The 7,232-nt window shown below is 48.7% G+C and overlaps 1 protein-coding gene across 1 annotated transcript in view; it reads right to left on the minus strand.

The window, feature by feature from the left end:
* Window positions 1–7,232, minus strand: part of FAM49A (family with sequence similarity 49, member A) — a 110,915-nt gene that overhangs the window by 70,212 nt on the left and 33,471 nt on the right. The window lies entirely within an intron of this gene.

Below are 7,232 nucleotides of genomic sequence, written 5' to 3' on the forward strand. Positions count from 1 at the left end.
AGAGGGTTTTAGTGTCACCAACCTGGCTCTGATCCATGGACTAGCATTCAGTTAACATGGACCCCCAACTCAGTTCTCACCCTCACCCCACCTTCTCCCAGCTTACAGATGCAACCACAAAGGCTCTCCAAGGGAAGGGGCTCACTCCAGGTCCCACAGCTAATGGCCTCCCAGGGATCTGCCCCACTCCTCCAAACCAAACATAGAACAAAAAGTCAGTATATGTTTGAGAGGACTCCAAGCCTTCTGAAGCAATTGCTGATGGTTTACTGTGTGAGTCACCCCGGGGCCAAGTGTCCATTAGGGAGAACAGAGAGCAAGCGGGGGAAAGAAACTGAAAACTCTCATCTCTCATCTGCACAGACTGCACAACCTCACATATCACCAGCAACACCAGCATGCATTTGCTGCCATCCAAGCAGCCACGCTTGGCCCAGGCTACTTCCACAGTGCTATGCCCTGTGCCTGGCCTGGTGGGGATGCACACAACCCAACACAACCAGGAGTTTGCCCTTCTGTAGCACCTGTCAGCCAGTAAAATGCTTTCCCATATCTTTTCATCTTTGCTCATTTTGAGAGAGGTACAAAGCTGAGGGGTAATCACCCCAGTTTATAAATGGAGAAGCCGAAATCAGAGACAGGAGGTGCCTTATCCAGAGTCTCAAAACAGAACTAGGGCCTGAAATAGGCATCTCCTGTCTTCCAGTCTAGTGACCTTTCCCTGTGTCCTGTCCCTCCCACCCCATTCAGGGGAGGGCTAGAGAACAGCATCAAATGGCTGCTGCCTTCCCTTCTGAATGGTTCTGGAAATTGAAAAGCAAGGCAGGGCAGCAGAAGGGAAGGCAATATCCACTATGAGAGGCCAAAAGGGCCCCAAAGACCACATCCTCACCCTCCGGGGTGGGCAGTGAAGTGATCCAAAGCCCAGGGTGGGGCATGCTTGTGCCCACAGTTTACCAGCAGCAGAGCTTAGACTGAGTCCCTCAATGCTAGCAGCACAGACCAACACTGAGAAACCAGAAGGGGCAGGTGTTTAGATAATAAAAATGGCTAACATTGATCAAGTACTTACTGCATATTGGGCTTTGTTTAGCACCGTACATATAGTGACTCCCTGAAACCTCATGGCAACCAAACTACGTAGGCATTATTATTGTCCCCTTTTACAGATGAGGTAACTGAGGCACAGAATGATTAAGTCACTTGTCCATGGGATTTAGCTTTTGAGTGATAGAGTCAAGGTGTGAATGTAGGCAGTCTGGCTCAAATTCTGCAGTCAAATAGTGGAAAGAAAGAGAATAAAGCAAATACACTAGGAACAGACGACACCTTCCTTCAAAAGGAGAGAAGGAAGATGGGAGACTCTTCAGGCAGGAAAGACTGAGAGACGTTGTGCAGACAGAATTAGGAATTTAGTCCCTAGTCCCCTCTGGGTAGCAGCTGACCAATGTCAGCCAACACCAGTAAATGACATCCTGGTCTTCTTGTTTATACAGCAACACTGTGGGAGGAGCGAGTGGCTGGGCCAGGGAGGGGACAAAGGGAGGGCCTGAGATGGGAGAGTCACCAGGATGGGTGGAGGGGATGATGCTTTGGGAATCTAATTCCTATGTCCCAGAGGGATGGAGCAGCTGGGCAGGCAGGCAATTCCCTTTGTGCATCCCCAGCACCAGCAGGGCACACATGCCCGGGACACCAGGCTTTGGGGATGCCACTGGGTTTCAGCCTCATGAAGCCTAGGAAGCCAGGAAAGACAGGGGTCATCTCTTACCATTTCCCCCATAAAGAGACTAAAGCCAAAAACCGTCACAGCCCTAGAACAATAACAACAACAATAACAGCAGTCATCATTTGTTGGCAGGTTATGATCTGTCAGTAAATATGCTAGATGCTGTATATAGATTATATAAAAACAATAACGACTCTGAGAGGTCCATATGATTATTCTTAATTTACAGTTGAGAAAAGCTAAGTAATTCTGCAAAGGTCAAAGCTAGCAGGCTATAAGAAAGGATCTGAACCACCATTTATCGGACTGTGAGGCCCCTGATCTCACCTCAAAGCCGTGTGTGCTGTGAAATGGTTAAGCGACTTGCCCACGACCGTGCAGCCGTGCTAACCCACAGCCAGCTTCTGGGCTGTCAGAGCACATGGGCACAGGCTTTTACGTCCACATACTCCCTACACTACACATCCACACTAAGTGCTGCTAACCACTTTTATATACACAGACAAACAATTGGGGTGACTTAATGGTTTATCATCCAAACCAGGATACCTCTGAGAGTGAAAGGGGGCCATTTTAATAATATTGCTGGGACAACAGGCAGACACCAGGACTGTCCTAGGCATGTAAGAACAAGCGGTCACCTGAATACAATCCACACTCCCACAGGCTGGTTACTTTTATATCCAGTTGTGTTGGTAGAGAACTCTCCCAGACAATGCCTTGCTTCCCAATCTGCACAAATACTTCTTTGCAATAATTCACTCTCCCTGTGTTCACCTGCCTGTCTTTGGAATTCATGGAGCTCGTTGGCCTTATAGAGAAACAGACTGATGCCACTTGGTTATAAAGCAGACATGCTATGGTTTGAGAAGGGAGGGTGTCACTAATTGAAACAGTGTATTTTAAGAGACTGGTGGGTTCCTTGTGCCCTGGCAGCCCAGAACCCAAATACCCAGCTGTTCTGATAAGCAGCCAGTCAAGTCCCTTAAGCGTGAGGGCTCTGTGGCTCTCCCACTGAGGACTGCCTGAGGCAAGCAGACGGGAAACCAGCACAGGAGTACAGCTGCCACCAGGACTGGGCCTGCTGGAGAAACCGCAGTCTACTGGGAGGACACAGACCTGGGGTCCTCGGGGGACAGGCACATCTCTGAGACAAGGCCTGGCCTTTTTCTGCTGCCAGCAGGCACCGATCATGCCTGGGGGTGAGCAGCTCTAGCCTGGTGAGAGATCTTCCCCTTTCCCCCTGACTGGGCCTAGTGGGGAAGGAGGTGGCATTTAAAGCTTGTTTTTGTTTTGCTCTTTCCCTAAGAATCTGCCTTCTTAGGAATCTCTGACCAAGAGGAAGGAAGAATCTGCTGTTCTTTTGAAGCCAGGAAATCAGTCTTAACAAACTCTCCCATCAATACAGGTAAAGTACAGTGCCAATGAGAAAGCAGAGGGAATTTGTCTGTTCTCTGAAGAGACCGTTTCTGGCATATGTTTAATCGTGGAGCATCACAGGGCCTCGAGGTCAGGGATTTTCAGAGGCCCCGGAGAAGCCTGCCAGCTCCCAGCAGTCCTAGAAACTGGCAGGGCTCTTGGAGGCACTGACGGGCAGGGTTCTGGGCCCTCATCCTGTGATAACAGGAATAGAGATACGTTTTACCTGTTTTGTGTAGGGGCTTCTGCAAGTGATGGTTTTTTTGGTAAACAGATCCTTTTGCCAAATTAGGCCATGTGCACGGGTTGTGGGAGTTAGGGAATGCACTTACCTTCTTATGGGCTACCATTCACCACACAACAGCTGTGATTATGACTATATGTTATAATGTTATTCTGGGGGATACTTAAGACCTAGAGAAGGAAAGCATCTGTCTGATGCCACCCAGCACACAGCCTTCCCATGGTGGGAAGCCCAGCACAGAAGGAGCCCAGAGACCAGATAGTGACTAACTGGGAGTGGCCATGGCTCAGGCAGGCCTAGACAGTCAGAGGCTAAGCCAGTGATGATGGTGATGTGGCAGGAGATACCAGCCTTATTCACTAAGCAATGACTGTGTGCCAGGCATGGTCGAGACATCACCTGGATGTTCCATCCAGCCCTCGCCCCACTCTTGCTGGAAAAGGCAGTGCTCCTATTATCCACATCTTACAGATAAGGAGCTGGACAGTCACTCAGAGAGGCTGGGTGACGAACTCTGGGTTAATGGCAAGTAGATAACAAAGCACGCATTTGGACTCACATCTGAGGGACCCCCGCCTGGGCCCTGACCACTGTACTCTACAGCAAAGGAGAGGACCCAGGCCACCCTCAGAGGTGGCGTATATGAGTCATGGGGTGGGGAAGGCAGTTGCAAGTGGCAAATGGTATCAGAACCAGAACAAGAGCCCAGATCTCTACTCCTGGGCTCACATTAGTTCCATTTCCCAAGGCTGTGGTTTAACATCTCTCTGTGGTCTTTGTAACATCTGAATAGCCATTGAGGTGAGTGCACCCATGTTCAGGGCAGGAGAACACCTGCCACACTGGCTGCAGCATTCAGGAAACTCCACCAAGCTTTTCCATGAGTTCACATCGCACCGCCTGGACACAACCGCTGGGAGGGGTTCCTTCTCCTTGAGACTGCATTTCAGAATGTCAGTTATATCAGGTCTCCTCTGAGTGAGGAAGTGGGAGACACATTAGAAACCCAAGGAGACCAGCTTCCTCTTCTCTGACAACCCCAAGCAACAACACAATTGGATGCCAGATAAAGGGGCATTTTTACCTCCCCTCTTCCCATCCAGGGCTCCAACTATAGGAGCATCACCATTCAGGAAGGGTAAGGGGCACACCTTAAGCAGGTTTGAGATGTCAGCAGCTGACAGCCTGCCTTGTCTCCATCAGGAAGGCAGCAATAAGACAAAAACCAGCAGTCTGGGCTGTGGAGTCTGAGCCTGACCACCCCCAGGTGATGCAAGCCAGGAGAATGCTTTGACTTAGTCTTGACCTGGGTCTACCCCTAACTTGGCCTTGGCTGGGCTGTGTGATGTTTAGTCAGTCACTATGGTCAGATCCTCAGATACAACACCCGTTAAATGCAGATCATATGGAGATATATACCAGCAAGCCTCTTTGGACTACTTTGAAAACCAAATGAGCTATTACATTTTTGTTCATGTTTTATCGCCACCATTGGGAGGAAAGTTATTTAACAGGAGAGGTCATGTCTCATTCATCTTTGCAAACGATTGTAACTAGCCCAGAGCCCTGCACAAATGAGGAGTTGATGGTTGAATTTGTAAAATTCAGCTTCTCTGAGGGCAGTGAACAGCCCAGCGTAGCTGGGGATGAAGGAAAGAGGTGGCAGAGATACAGTGAGTGGAAAAAGAGGCTGTTGTCAGGCTGTGGAGGACTTTACACATACTGATGCTTCTAAATTTCATCTGTAGCTGGATGGTAAGCTGATATCCCAAATGCTTTAGTAAGCATTAGTGGAGGATGGTGCTGTGGAAAGAGCCTGGGGTCTCAAGCCCGGCAATCATGAACCTCAGTCTCCGGTCTTTGGAGCTGAGCCTTAGTTGCCTTATCTGCAAAATGAGAATAACAGGTTTATTCCAGGGTCATTAGGGGTACCTAGCATTTAAAGTGACCAGTGCGGTATTTGGCATCTATTTGAATTTCAGCAAATACTACTGCCCTAAATGAGTGAGGTCAAGCTGACCTTGACTATCAGATGTAAAGGTATGTTACAGAGGTTCTAGGCCAGTGATGCCTTGGAGTGAGAAACTAAGCAATGGTACCATGGCCATACTGCAGTGAGGACAATCTAGAGTCTAGAGTCAGTCTGACTAGAGTCATGTGCTGTCCAAGTTTCCAGTAATCCTGGTATGCTCCGGCATATCCTGTGAACACCTACAGCCCTCATGTACCCAAAGGCCACATGGTGTCACATGGCAAACACCCCCTGAGTCCCATAGACCACCTCAAAGCTTCCCAGTGCCCCCAGCCTACAGCACTATCTACAAGGGACACTGTCAGGTGGCTTCAGTTGGGTGTTCCGTAGAGACCACTGATGCCATAAGGCCGGCTAGGAGGCACAGCACTCTGGGCTGAGAAGCAGGAGATCTGGGTTCCAGTTCTACATGGCAAGTGACTTGCCCTGTGCACAGTGGCTGAACAGTCTTGGGACTCTCAATGTGTGGAAGTGCCCTTCAGTGGAGTGTTTCTGTAAGAGCTTAACCTAAGATATACACTGCCATTCAAGAAAGTCATGTTCTTATCAGGCAAACCTCTGCTAAAACTACCCTGACAATGAAGTCCCTTCTATAGAATGCTCCTGTTCAAACCCAACAGGAATATGCTGAAGTTCAGAGGGTCCCTGGTTTCTAGTTTCCGCCTGACCAATTCCTGTCTGTGCCACCTCATGTGAGTCATTACACACCGATGAGCCTCAATCTCCTCATGTGAGCCTCAGAGGCAACAATATATCGCTCATACTATTTTCTAGCAAACTGTTTCTTAACACTTCACAGAAAATACAAATCTCATTTTATTTGGATACTCTGAGGTTGGTCATCTTTCATTTTTGTGGGCAGAGCCAGACACACTTTCACAAAGCAGGCACGGGGAAAAATGAAAAACTTCCATCATTCTTGGGAAGCAGGAGAGAGTCAGAATCCATAGGATGAGGAATGATTGAGAATGTACCCATGACAGCTGGGAGCCGGCTTATCTACGATGCTGGCCAGGGTCACCCCTGGCCTCAGCAGACAAACACTGGCAATTGCGCTCCAGACAATAGCACAGCTGCTCTTGTTCCTGGGCTCCCTGCTGTGAGGCAAAGCAGGGGTCATATGATCAGTATTCAGCATTGCATTCGTCCCCAAGACGCAAAGGGATTCTGCCTTCCCCAACAGCACAGGGCTACAGGAGGGGGGCGCACACCCCCCATCCCAATCAGGGGAGCAGTGGATAGAAGAATGGATAAGGATAAGATCCCCACAGAAATTGACTACAGGAAAATGCAGTTTCCATGTGAGAATCACCACCTCTAACAAAATCCATATTCCTTAGCTGAGGGTACAAGTTCTTCCATAAACGACTGCATACTAATTAGAGCCATCCTTTATGTAAACTCCCAGCTTAAGCCCAAATGTGATTTACTGCAGCTTTGTACTCTCTTGCCCTGCCCTGCAGCCTAGACTTTCACCCCCCACCCTGTCTACCATCCTTCAAGGCCAGCAGCAGAGTCTTACTTCCTCCATGAAGTGTTCTCTGATACCCACCTAAGACCGCAATCCATACTGACCTCTCCCTTTTCTGAACTCTCATAGAACCTTCTGTCTGTGCCACTCAGCATTTAGTGCCTATGAGTTGTCTCATGACTTTTATTTATTTATTTATTCATTTTTGAGACAGGGTTTCATTCTGTCACCGAGGCTGGAATTCAGGGGCGTGATCTCAGCTCACTGCAACCTCCACCTTGAATAGTTGGGATTACAGATGCAGGTCACCATCTCTGACTTTTTTTTTTTTTTTTTT

This window comes from Colobus angolensis, unplaced genomic scaffold (genome assembly GCF_000951035.1).
Source record: "Colobus angolensis palliatus isolate OR3802 unplaced genomic scaffold, Cang.pa_1.0 Scaffold205, whole genome shotgun sequence".
Lineage (NCBI taxonomy): Eukaryota > Metazoa > Chordata > Mammalia > Primates > Cercopithecidae > Colobus > Colobus angolensis.